The sequence below is a fragment of the Mytilus galloprovincialis genome, chromosome 5, assembly GCF_965363235.1.
Source record: "Mytilus galloprovincialis chromosome 5, xbMytGall1.hap1.1, whole genome shotgun sequence".
Taxonomy (NCBI): domain Eukaryota; kingdom Metazoa; phylum Mollusca; class Bivalvia; order Mytilida; family Mytilidae; genus Mytilus; species Mytilus galloprovincialis.
The window spans coordinates 14,157,765-14,171,891 of record NC_134842.1 but is presented as its reverse complement, the minus strand read 5'-3'; the positions used below and the strand labels follow the sequence as shown (position 1 = coordinate 14,171,891).

The following is a 14,127-nucleotide window of genomic DNA, read 5'->3' as shown; positions in this document are numbered from 1 at the left end:
TTCTTTGGCAATGTTTGATGGATCGACCAGATAAACTCTGTGTCATTTGGTGTCTTGTAAAGAGTTGTCTCATTAGCAATCATACCACATCTTCTTTTTTCATATCAATTTCATTTATTTCTTTAACAGAACAAATGACGTATGGCTTATGGTTAGGCGATCAAACAAATAGTTTTTTCGGAGATGTAATTTTAGTTGTATTGGTTCCAGATCCAGAATGAAAATTAAATAATTCAGAAGATGAAACTTTATTTATTTTAAATTTAATATCATTGGTCGTCACCACTATTAGTGTCCTCCTCAATTTGAACTTCAACAGTGTCATTATTATTTATAATTGTTATTCTTTTTTTCTCTTCTCTGTTTCTTGCCACCTTCTCTGTCAAGGCTTAAGCGCCGCCAATCTTTAGCTGCATCATCTATTTCCTTATCCGAAGACTCTTTACAGCTATGTTTTTTTTTCTAACCGACTCTGTAATAAAGTTATAAGTAAACTTGAATTGCGTATTTGCCTAATGCATGCGTGATCTCCCTTCTAGATATGTAATATGAATTAATGTATATTCTAAATAGTTTAAACACTATTTAATACAAAATAAAATCTTAAATAACCATTTTGTTTTATATTGGTTATTTGTCTAATGGTCAGAAATTCATTAGTATTAGACGGATTTGTGGGTATAACAAACCCTTATTACTATTATTTCAGAATTCGGTATCATGCTTTATATATTCGTAATATACATGATATATAAAGAATAATTTAGATGTGTATTAATGAACAGTTATATATTTGATATATAAAAACATTGTTACACATTCAAGTGTGTATATGATTAGGTTTCACAAATATATCGTATCTGTTTGCATGCGATTTAGAAATACAATAAAACTAACAAATTCATTTATATTTTAATGAAGTAGAAATCATTATACCACGTTTTTGAAAAAAATTACGGAATAAGGTACATCTTAAGACAATTTTATTCCATTAACTTCAGTAATGATCATACATGTTGTGGTTATAGATTTATATATTTTACCATTTGTTTGAAGATACTAATGTTCAGTGGCAAATATTTCATGATAATTAATAGGATTGAAATGATTTAAAATCTAGAAAATATTTCGCCGAAACGTATAAACTTCAAGATCAGCATTATAAAATGATAGAAATTAATATATGTTTTGATTTTTAACAACATCCCTCAGATTCAAAAATCATATTGTATTGTCATTCTGAATCGTATATATCAGATTTTTTAAAGTTACAACTTACATGTTACTATCTTTCTCTTTGAATCTCAGATGACATGATTTTCTCTTTTTGTTTTCTTCGTATCGCTGCTCTCTTACAAATACACAACAGAAAATAATCACAAAAGTGACCATCCCATTACATTCAGATTTCCTATAAACTTAATTACCATAGCAACTATCTTTGAAATTTGTCGAACATATGGTCAACCTTCTATCAGAATGGGCTTGATTAACAGACTGGCTGTATCAAATATCACTCTGCATATAATTGCTATTACATGTATTATGTTTCACAAAGTTTAATGAATAAAGCTATTATAAATAATGATTGCAATAAATTTTAATTTTTAACCAGGCAATCTATGTTTACGATATACATATTTTTTTATTACAGTAATGATATTCCAGTATAAATTTTACCTGACTTATATATAGAGTATAATATATAATCACGCAACGTTGGGCCAGCATTGGCCCAACATAGAGTTGTAAATGTAATTTCAGTTGATAAACACTTTCGGTATAACATTAACTTTTCATAAAGCCTGCTGCAATCGAAATTATCCGCCTCCCAAGAGAAATAAAGCGTAAAATATTATATTATCAATTCTATTAACAAAATTTCATATCGGCCCTATGTTGCTACTAACATAATGCCAACATTTGCCCGATTATTTATAACCAACATGAGATAATAATATGAATTTACAACAACAGACCAACGTTGGGCCAATGTTGTGCAGCCGACACCAACGTGCGACCAATGTACCGACAATTTGCCAACGTTGGGCCAATGTTGTGCAGCCAACATAAACTTGTGACCAACGGACCGACAATTTGCCAACGTTGGGCCAATGTTGTGCAGCCAACATAAACTTGCGACCAACGGACCGACAATTTGCCAACGTTGGGCCAATGTTGTGAAGCCAACACCAACGGTCGACCAACGGGCCGACCATTTGCCAACGTTGGCCCACTGTTAGTCTGCTGACTGGGATATTGAAGAGATATATCATGTTGAGAAGGAGTATTTTTTTTGGCAAATACCACGGCAGAGAGGGTAAAAAATGTAAATGTAAAATATTATCGCACACTATAAATTGTATACCTAATAATAAATAAACTCATCATAGATACCAGGACTAAATTTAGTATACGCCAGACGCGCGTCAAGTTCGTCTACAAAAGACTCATCAGTGACGGCACGCTCGAATCCAAAAAAAGTTAAAAAGGCCAAATAAAGTACGAAGTTGAAGAGCATTTAGGACCAAAATTCCTAAAAGTTTTGCCAAATACAGCTAATGTAATCTATGTCTGAGGTAGAAAAGCCTTAAGTATTTCAAAAAATTCAATAAAATTATTTTCATTTACCTAGTATTTGTTTGTTGCAATTAATCGGGTTTTAGATGTATCTGGCCTCGCTTTGAAAAAGAAAATCCCCTTTGCTAAAAATAAATTAAAACAAAAATTACATATTATTTAGGAATGTTTTGGAATACTCATCAAAAAGGTAAATCCGATACGTAATTAAGTTTCCTTTTCAATATCTTAAACAGTATAACGGAACTAACTTAGTGTCATATTTTTGAACAAGGGATTGATACAAGAACAAAGCGTGTAAATTTTCCGTCAAGTTCATATAAATTGCGGAAGTTTACACATTCGGTTTTACTTTTGAATATTGCTAGAAATATAAAAATTTTCAAACAAACAATCAATGATTCCAAAACTAAATAAGGAATTTATTTATAAAAATGCCTGTCTGTATTCAATATAAACGCCAATATTTAAAAAAAAATCCATTTATTTGTATTAATTATTAAAACCCATGGTAAGCTTCAAATATAGCGATGACACAATGTATTCGTTCTTCTTCGTATTCTTTCAATACATAGTTGGACTATTCTTGAGTGTATAATGACTCGTTTTACAACGTAAAAAGAGATCCACTTTAATATCATTGCGATTGTTTATATATGATATAACAGCAGTCAAACAAAGCGAACCACTCCTTGCGTATATATTCAACTCTAAAAAGTACGCAGTTGATCTGTGTCGTCATGTAATTCAAGGCGTACATGTGTCACTTTTTTAGAAAGTTTATTATATAATTCCTATTCAAAATATATTATATATAAATGATTTCATGAACTATTTAAACACATTAAAACTGACAGAAGCCTAAAACCGTGCGGACAGAAGCCGGAAACTGGGAAAGTTGCTTTGATTGGTAAGTTCTGTGTTTGATCGATTTTTTGGGGGTAAATTGTAAGGCAAATTCAATAGATAATTAAATATTCAATATAATCTAAAAGTATCTGAGAGGCAGCATAAAATCATCCAAAATTAACTTTTATCAAATATGCATTATTTACTAGATATACATGTCGTATACAAACTTTCTCCCTCAAGTTTACATCTGTATCCTGTTAACATGATTAATTTGTTTAAAAGTTTTTTAAACAGCATTAACTTGCTTTCACTTAAAATTTAAACATGTATCATACAAAAAACATACCTAGCAGGCCAGTAGCCAGGAATTTCCAAAGGGGGGTTAATATTTGGCCTCAAAAACTCGACTTTAACAGTTACAATTCGAACAGAACGTTGACTTTAACAGTCATTATTTGTTTTCAAGGGGGGGGGGGGGGGTCATCCGAACCCCGACCCCCTGGCTACGGGTATGCCTATTGATCAAATTGTCGCTCTTCTGAACCGCGGTTAATCTGTACTCAGATTTGTACATTTATTTAAAAAGTAGTCATTTAATGATTTGCTTGATTATCGTGTATTCTTATTTTGTTTAATTTCAAAAGTATTTATTTGTTAGTTATTTTTCAGTTTGATTAAAACCAGCCCCCACTATCCACTTGAGGAACTTAGTAGATAGCAGTGGGGTGGATTCAATCATCTGGTTATTTATTTGACGTATTTATCAACAATCAGATTCAGAGGGTTTTGAAACGTTCATTTCAAAATATGAAATAGATGCTGCATTTGACAAATAAACTTTTTTTTCACGAACACGACCGTCCGTTGTTATATATTATGGTCATCATTTGGTCATATATATGTTATGTTATAATGTGAACCATGCACCAACACATCTCTTGATTCTTGGTTTATAAATATTTCAAAATCTACTTGGTGTAGTAAGTCATGTTTATATACTAGTATGTTGTAGATGTAATTTTCAACTGTATTACACTACGGTAATGCATGCATGGGTAATTTCTATACTTTTAAAGTTTTTGTTGTGTAGACTGTTCTGTATTAACCAAGAATATGTTGAACTATTATTAATTAAAGTTAAACCCAGTTTTAATAAAGATGCCAACAGGAAGTATACTTTAGGAAGTTTAATACATTTGCCATTCATATTTTCTCACTGTCGGTTTTCTGTTTCAACTTCCCATAGAACTTTTTATATATTTATATATATATATATGCCAGAGGATCTTTGTCCAGTTATTTTTTCTTAATGAGTTTAAAAAGCCCTTAAATTACAATGTTGAAAATTTTTCTTGTTTTTGCCAACTATCTCGAAAAGAATGATATACCTGGTATGTATATAGGCAGAAGCTGTACATAAAAAAAAAAATATCAGCAGTACCAGATCTACAAAAACGACAAACAGACCCAGGATTTATTGCCAATAAAATGTTTAGTCATTGCATTGTATGCTGTCTATTCATTTTAAATAGTTGAATTTATTTTAATCCGTTGACAATTAATGTTAATTTTCGTAATTTTTTAGCCAGCTATTCTTAAATAGACTTTTTGCCAACACGAAAGTTTTTGTCGTTTGGTTGTTGTGTCATTGACGTAAATACACTGATGTCCTTTATTCAAAGATACATGATTTTATTTCGGTTATTGAAATTTTCTAAAAAAAAGAATACTTTTCAGTTTAATTACTTAACTGCTGATTATAGTTTTTAAATAACAACAACCTGTTAGAAAAGGATCTTCAAAATAAGACACTAGTGCATGTACTTTTACTAACCCCCTTGAACAGTATGGCCTGGTTATTAAAGAGAGCTTTCAACTGGATTAAACTGAAAAATAAGAAGTGTTTAATGTAATAATTTATAAATAGGAAAACTATACTTTTTGAAATCAAAGTCAGGTTGGTTGGTTCATAGCATCGATGTTGCTTAAATATGTTTATTATCATTACATGTACTGTATTTGATTGCTAGATTTGCTTTTCTTCCAGATAAGAAACTAAATTACATCAGTTAACCATGGATGATGGGATTCAAGCTCCAGATAATTTTGATTGGAGAAAAGGAAAGAGTACAGCTGAATGCAACAGATATATGCTTGAACACCAACTTCATTGTGATATAGCGTTCATCGTGGGTTCTGGAGATGAGAAGCAGGAATTCTCGGCTCATAAATACATACTTATAACGCGTAGTGAGGTGTTTGAAGCTATGATAGTTGGTCCGTTACATGAACATTCAGATACGATTGAAATACCTGATGTAAACCCAAATTCTTTCCGGAAGCTATTAGAGTGAGTACTACTTTTATCATTTTTTTAGACCCCAACTTGAACAATGGTCAACAATTACAAATGAGAACCATCTACTCGATTTAGATTTAGGTTAAAACATTATTAACAAATCTAAAATGACAAACAGCAACCAGTAACAACCACTGAATCACATTCCACTAAATTGCATGCATGGGACAGACATTTATATATATCGGGGTTAAACAAGTTTGTGAGCGCCGATCTATTCTGCTAACATGCATGGGACAGTCACGTTAATAATAAAAGCATAACCTAAGGTTAAACTGTAGACATATTGCTATATCAATTAATTTAGGGTGTATCAATTTTAAGAATGGTGGTTGAACAGATTTGTTATAATCTATACCAAATTAAATTAACGAAATATTCCGATTTCTGATTCATAGTATTACGGTTGAATTTTGTACTTCTTTTTTATATTTTAGGTATATGTATTATGATCAAACCAGGCTCAATGAAGAAGACGCTTACGAACTTCTGTATGCCGCCCGAAAATACTTAGTGACCGACTTAGTTAGACGTTGCTTACAGAGATTAAAAACAAAAATGTCCATAGATAACGTGTGTATTATACTTAGTTATGCCGACGACGACGGGACAGTAAAACTTTGCTTGGATTATATATTTCGGTATTCGCTAGAGGTATTGGAATCAGATGGCTTCAAGGAACTGTCGCCAGATAATATTAAATTGATTATATCCGATAATAGACTAGGTGCTCGAGAAGAAAACATATTTGACGCTGTTGTGTTGTGGTCTGAACGAGAATGTCAAAGACAAGGAATTGATATACTTCTGGAAAATCAGTGGAAAGTTTTAGGCGATATATTAACATTAATTCGTTATGGTAGAATGGATAGAGCGTATTTATTAAACATTTGTAAAAAGTTTTTACCGCAAGAACAATATATTGATATAGTAGAAAATATAGCATCGCATATTGACGAGAATATGCATCGCGGTTCGGAATCTTTGAACTTACCAAGACCATTTCAAAATTCCAGAGGTGTGCATTCGCATAAGACATGTGGAGCCGAGGCTCGACCAATAGAATATTTAAGACCTCACGTTGAAGTTCTAGACGGTACAAACCTTTCTGTTGATGGCGAACCCGAACCTGTACCAGAATCTGATCACAATGTTCCAGAAATGGAGCAAATTCCATCTGTATTCACTCGTCGATCAGATCGATTTAAAATATGTCGGTTTGCTAATAACTCGTATGTTAGAGGCAAAACATACGATATTCATACACCTGAATCAATTTCGTTTTTGACTTTACAAAATGTAAATCTTCGTTCCATATATCTTTATGGAAGCTGTGAGGGGGAGGGGGATTATCATATACATTTAGAAATATTCGAAGATCTAGGTGGTCAGTTATCTCTAATGCATTCGTCAGAAAGAGATATAACAACAAACGGTTCCACAACACCATACGAATTCGATCTTGAACCTTCTATTAGAATACAAAGTGAAAGGGTCTACACAATAAGAGCATTATTTGAGGGACCTCCCAGTTATTTTGGTACAAACGGTATTTCAAATGTGTCTAAAAATGGAGTATCGGTATATTTTATTACAAATGACGAATTAGGTTTGAATTTAACAACATCAGAAGGTGGTCAATTCCCAGGACTACTGTTTGAAAGGTAGTCACAAAGGCACCAAGAGCGAACGCAGGCACCGATTGCAAATCTGGTAAAAAGAAGAACAAACATGATAACCCTAAATAAACCAACACACTAGGATCCTCTCAAAGAAATCGTTCTATGCATTCAAGTAAGATGCGTACGTTCTTGGCGCCTGACCTGACCTTGCAGTTGAACCTTGGTTAGTTGTTGAGGAATGGCTGGGTATATTACTCACTAAGGTTGTAAACTTTTAGAGTTGTAGGTGTGGTTCGACGGACGGGGACTGTCTATTTCATTAAGCCTCATATCTCGGTGATCACAATCAAATTGTAATAATCAATAAGAAAGTCTTAAAGCAAGTTTTTTTAAAATAAAGTCCAGAAATTTGGACTATCATTAATAACAACAATTACAAAATGAACATATACATCTGTTTGTAAAATATAAAATGGAGCGAAATTTTAAAACAACACATGAACAGAACTGATACCAATGCTGAGTAAATTAGAATTAAGTTCATGTTATATTTATACGTATATCAGTGTATATCATGGTTATTTCAAAGAATTTACAGGCTATCTCCCTTATTACACATTCAACTAAAAAATGTACCGTAATTGAGTAGAAAATTTATAAAAAAGTAAGTGATTAGTATAACTATATACGTCTTGTTTTAAAGACCGATTGGTAACAAACATCTTGTTCAAACCTAAAATACGTATTTTACATACATCTTAGTCATTACTCATTACTCCAAATTTAGATTAACTCAAAATAAAAAGAGAAAAAGAAGTTAGAAAAAAATAAATATTCTATTAAAATAGTCTTCCGTTGGTTTTTTAGTTGGGTACATATTATAATCAAATGGAATTCATCTTAACCCTCCGAATTACACAATATGGTGATGTGATGTTGTTGTTTTTTAATTTCTACATTTATGGGGCATATTTGGTTTTTTCAAGTTTCTTGCATATAGCTCATTGTCAAAACATTACTTCTAGTAGTAGCAAATAAGAAATCTGAGTAAAATTTATTTTGAAAAAGTTGAAATAGTTCCGTGTTTAATTCCAAAATTAAGGGCTGTGAACTTTGGCGTCAAGGTGTCTGGAATGAAGTCCGATTAAAATGATAAATTTGTCAAAATCACAAAGAACCCGCCGGTCAACATTTTATAACACGCGGTAATACCAACTCGAAAGCATTAAACAGATGCGAGTATCGAAAGCGAATGATTTTTGAGAAGACGGATAGATAGTATGTTCAGATAAAAGATGGCATTAATAATTCGATTCAAGAGTGAAAATAACGAGGAAAATAAAGCATAATTGAAAGATTCAGACTAGATTTTACAACTGCAAGCTTGTGAGTAATATCAAACGCAATGAACAATAGTTGATCTAATAGAATTAATTCAAGCGAATATCAAAAACAAAGATTATATACGAGTAGTGAAAAGAAAAACAAAATATTTACTATGTATAACTTTATATATAATGTAAAATTGTATAAATTATAAGTATGCATGAAATTGTGAAAAGACGAAAGACATTATATATGTAAATAAAACTTCTTTGTAACATCTTAATAAAAAAACAAAAATCAGCGCTATGCTATTTCTGTAAAATAAGTTGAAGGTGAGCAATTTATTTTTTTGTAACCATGATATTCCGTGCTTCAGTAGTTATTTGTTGTAGTTTATTATTATTATATCGTTTTTAGGGTACGACCATTTGATTTTCAATCATATTTAATATAAAACACTCCATTATTAGCTTATGAGTCAAATATTTCAATTGAGTATTTTATTAAGTAAGGTTAAGGTGTATGTAAAATACCATAGTATATGGGAAAGTGTAAGGAAATACACTGAGGATACAAACTTTAAGCTAGAAAAGACCACGAACCCGTTAAACGCCAAGAATGGAGGAAATGGTTAAGAGATAAGAATTTGAGAAACAATTGGAAGCGCAACAGAGGATGCACCAGAGTAGTATACCATATTCAAAATAATGAAGAAAAAAGATAAGCGGAAAATCCCAAAGGGATATTCAAAGTCGTGCATAAGTCCATGACAAACAAACGATATGACAAAAAAACAACATCTTCAGACAACAACAGTATACAAAACACAACATAGAAAACTAGACTGAGCAACACGAACCCCACCAGGGTAAAATTATACTATGCAAACAAAAGAAAGTTGTGAAGAAGAAAGATAAGCGGAAAATTCTAACGGGATATTCAATATTGAACAATACGCCATGACAAAACAACCCATCTTAAGACCACAACAACAGTACACAAAACAAAACATAGAAAACTAGACTGAGCTATATAAACCATATATTCTGTATAAGTAGAAGAAAACAATGATTCAACTTTAAATTTAGTTGCTTTTTATTATTGAGGTCTAGAGCCTTATAACGAATTACCAATAAAGGAATCTGTCGCATGAAAGAGAAGCATGGTTTGTTAAACACTACCGTATAGCTAAAATGAACCGAGTACGGGGCGCCGAATGGGACTCTTGTGGTTTTGTACTCAAAATTCAATTTTGTACGGACAAAAGTGACTTTTGTTCAATAAAAATAAGTTCAGTTTAACAAAATTTGTATCATACTACAAATGTAAAATTTTGTCATACAAAATTATCTATCAGCGGACAAAAGTCACTTTTGTCATGACAAAATTCATTTTTGTTACACAGACTTGAATTTTGTTACCTAATTTGAAAATTGGGCGACAAAAGTCAATTTTGTATTCAAATTAGTTTAGTTTGGTTTCTGTGAACTAATTTGCATACAAAATCGACTTTTGTTACACAAAATTGACAAAAATGAATTTTGTCTCAACAAAATTGACAAAATTGACTTTTGTCTCAACAAAATTAACAAAATTGACTTTTGTCTCAACAAAATTGATTTTTGTCTCAACAAAATTGACAGAATTGACTTTTGTCTCAACAAAATTAACAAAATTGACTTTTGTCTCAACAAAATTGACAAAATTGAATTTTGTCTCACAAAATTAAATTTTGTCTCACAAAATTGAATTTTGTCTCACAAAATTGAATTTGGTCTCACAAAATTGAATTTGTCTCACAAAATTGAATTTTGTCTCACAAAAATCAATTTTGTCTCACAAAAGTCAATTTTGTCTCACAAAAGTTAATTTTGTCTCACAAAAGTCAATTTTGTCTCACAAAATTGAATCTTACCTCACACAATTGACTTTTGTGATTTAATTTCCATATCAGGTAACAAAAGTCAATTTTGTATGCAAATATGTTTATATTTTATGCAAATATGTTTATATTTGCATACCTTTTAGACAAAATTGACTTTTGTCATGACAAATATGAATTTTGTCTACAAAAATGAATTTTGTCATGACAAAAATTAATTTTGTCTACACAAATGAATTTTTTCATCACAAAATTGAAGTTCTCACAAAACAAGTCTGTAGCACATAGTTTTGTAAGACAAAAATGATTTTGTTATGACAGAATTGAATTTTGTACAAAACCACAAGAGTCCCATTCGGCGCCCCGTACCGAGTCATCAATAAACGAGACTTGAAGAAAAATGTCATAATATGATTGGTATATCTCCATGAGACAGCAACCCGATGTCGTAAACAGACCAGGCAAACACATGGACCAACAATAAATAGTCTATTTAAATCTTGCAGTTATATATCTAAGTACTGTATGAAAGAGATCTTCCATCAAAACCAAAATCAAAATTTCTTAAATTAACAAAACGCGTTGAGATTAGACAAAGAAGTATACATGAAAAGCATTCCGAAAAAAAAACACCGAGTAAGAACTAAAAAAACAAAACATATCCTCTCAGTTACTGAAAAGAGAAAAGACTTTAAGCATTTGGATTCATCTTACATCTGCCATGTTAATTCAACAAATATTGAGTTTAATTTCAATATAAAGATAAGATGTGGCCGTGATTAATAATGCGACTACTCTCCACCAGAGACAACAAGACGTAGTTATAGATCACTGTGTTGCTTCCTCTACAATGAGCTAATCACACAACTGCATATCAAGCCATAAGGGCATACGATACAGTTTTGATCCTGTGTTTACATTTTGATAAATATTTCTATATAGACTATTTTTTACCTGATTAAATCAAATATGTAATAAAGAATATACCTTCCGTGACAAGTGAAAAACAGTTCATATATACGAGAGAACTAACGTCCTGATTTATATTATACAAAACAATAAAACAAAAGCAAAACAAAACAAAAATGACATACAGCAACAAACGACAACCAACTGAATTACAGGTTTTTGGCTTGGGATAGGTACATGTATATATATACATACAGAGTGAAACGGTATTGGACATGTTAGAAGGCGCCCAACCTCGTCCTAACCTGGTAAAAAAGCACAACACAATAACAAACTATATTAAATGATAAACGAAAAACAATAATATAATAAACTGCAACAAACGATATGCTATTATATAATGTTGCGGGTGTAAACACATTGCGGGCTTGCAACCCTCCCCTCGTCTGGGACAGTACGCTGTATAACAGCAGATCATGACAACAATCTATTAAACACAGTTGAAATTGCAAAGCACAAAACAACAAATAAAAATTCTAACTGAGAAACAAAATAGAGATCTGAGTGTACTCGTAGTTACTGAAAAATAGTTCTGAAAGCCAATAACAACTTATAAAAAAATCATGTATTTAAGACTAAGAAATCAATCGGAAAACATCCAAAATCCATTGGATTTGTGCACAGACGTCATTAATAGTGAAAAGTACAACGTGAACTTGTGTAATTCCAATTATTCTTCTTTTCGTCTGCTTGTATATCTTCATCACAGAGTGCTGTTTGTGTTTTTATGAATTTATGTTTATAAATTTACTAATTACGGGATGGAATTTGAAGACGGCATTTTTCACTCCGAATTGAATCGTTTCAGGTGGTTTTGCAAGATTTCGCTAGTAAAATGTTATTAACATTTTTCTGTATTTAGATCGAAATAAAAAAATAATCTAAATATACTTGACCATCAAAGAAATAGATGTAGATAATATAAATATAAGTTTATCAAAACCATTCAAAGTTCAAATTCAAATTTTTAACTTACTTAAGTCGATATTCAATAAACTTTATTAACACGAAACTCTAAGCGTGCTCTTCAAATCGACTGAAAAACCAAAAAAAAAAATTAAAAAAAATACACATATGCAAAAGTCAGGAAAACGATAATTTTCAACATAATGTGCATTGTAATTAAAATACCATAGATGAAATATTTAAAAAAGCGTAGTATGGAAAATAAAGCATATCTTAAAACATAGCACAAGTTGGAATGATAAGAACAGCAGGTATAAGCAACCAAAAACGCTAAACAAATAAAAAAGTGACACATGAAATAAAAAGCAGAGGAATAACACACTATACGCAAGCACTGCATGGTCCAAATTTAGCCTGGGATCCTGGCTCACTGTACAGTAGACGAAGTATTAAAATTAATAATGTTATTTGTTCAAGGTTATGGTTGACTTTCTGGAATTTTTATGCTACTAGCTGTTTGCCTTTATTTATTCTCCCCTTATTTTAAAAATTTTGTATTTACATTGTGCCATATATCGAATGTATTCGTTCAGTGTATGTTCACTTGTGTTAATATGTCTTTTGAAAGAGTTAAGTTATTTCAATTGATATTTCATAGTGTGTCTTTCTATGTTAACTTGTGATGTTACACTTATGTTTCAGGTATGGCTGAAGGTTTGTACCTATATTTAAACGTCCAAACCTGCTACATTTGTTTGCACTTTTGTTAGACACATGATTTCCTGATAATAACTTTAGTAAAAGTAAATAGAAATCAATAACTTTTAACACAAGGTTTATAACAACTAAAGGAAGGTTAGGATTGATTTTTGGGGAAATGGTCCCAAACGTTAAGGAATTAGGGGTAAAAAAGGGGCTCAAATAAGCATTTTTGTAGTTTCAAGACAATAACTTGCGTAGGGATGGTTAGGATTTAATTTGAGGGGTTATGGCTTAAACCATTTAGGAATTATTGGCAAAAAAGGGGGAAATAAAAGAATTTTTTTCTTGTAAAAGGACAATTGAGACAATTTAAAAGCAGTGTAAGAGAGGTAATCCAAATCAATTTTAAAGAACAATTTCTGACTACCTCCCTTACACTGCTTGTAAATTATGTTTTAAGTGATGATGATTGTCTTGAGGTGATTAGCTGTCAATTTATTTTTAGCAGTTACTATTGATTAATATCAATTTTAGCCATGACTATGTATGTCATTTTATATTTTAAGACTTTTATGATGTATTCAACTGGGTAATTATGGTTACAAACTCCATTAGTAATTTGAAATGAGATACTGACCATTTCTCGAGGGAAATTATTTTTTTTTAATAAGAGAAAGGGGGAGGTGAATAAAAATGGAAGGGGGGGGGGCAATTTTTCTCATTTCAGATTTCAGAAATAAAAAGAAAATTTTTTCAAATATTTTTTTTTGGGGGTGGTGGGGTTAATATTCAACAGCATAGTGTATTGCACAAAGACTTTTTTTTGGGGGGGGGGGGGTAATTCGCAACAGCATAGTGTATTGCAAATATAAATTTAAATCATATAACCAATTTGAAGTTCTTTGACTACAGTTAATCTGTGTCAGAAA

At 31.4% G+C, this 14,127-nt stretch overlaps 2 long non-coding RNA genes across 3 annotated transcripts; one reads left to right on the top strand and one right to left on the bottom strand.

Annotated features, from left to right (window-relative positions):
• Positions 1-232: 232 nt before the first annotated feature.
• Positions 233-1,523, bottom strand: LOC143074337 (uncharacterized). The gene is made up of 2 exons (XR_012977805.1): positions 1,280-1,523; positions 233-472 (listed from the first exon to the last, which is right to left on the bottom strand). It is a non-coding gene; the product is annotated as an uncharacterized LOC143074337 (long non-coding RNA).
• Positions 1,524-2,711: 1,188 nt separating this feature from the next.
• LOC143075216 (uncharacterized) lies at positions 2,712-9,040 on the top strand. Of its 2 annotated transcripts, none has more exons than XR_012978260.1 (3): positions 2,712-2,770; positions 5,480-5,782; positions 6,229-9,040. It is a non-coding gene; the product is annotated as an uncharacterized LOC143075216 (long non-coding RNA). The 2 variants fall into 2 exon arrangements; XR_012978261.1 differs by lacking the exon at positions 2,712-2,770 and adding an exon at positions 3,362-3,490.
• The last annotated feature ends 5,087 nt before the right edge of the window (positions 9,041-14,127 follow it).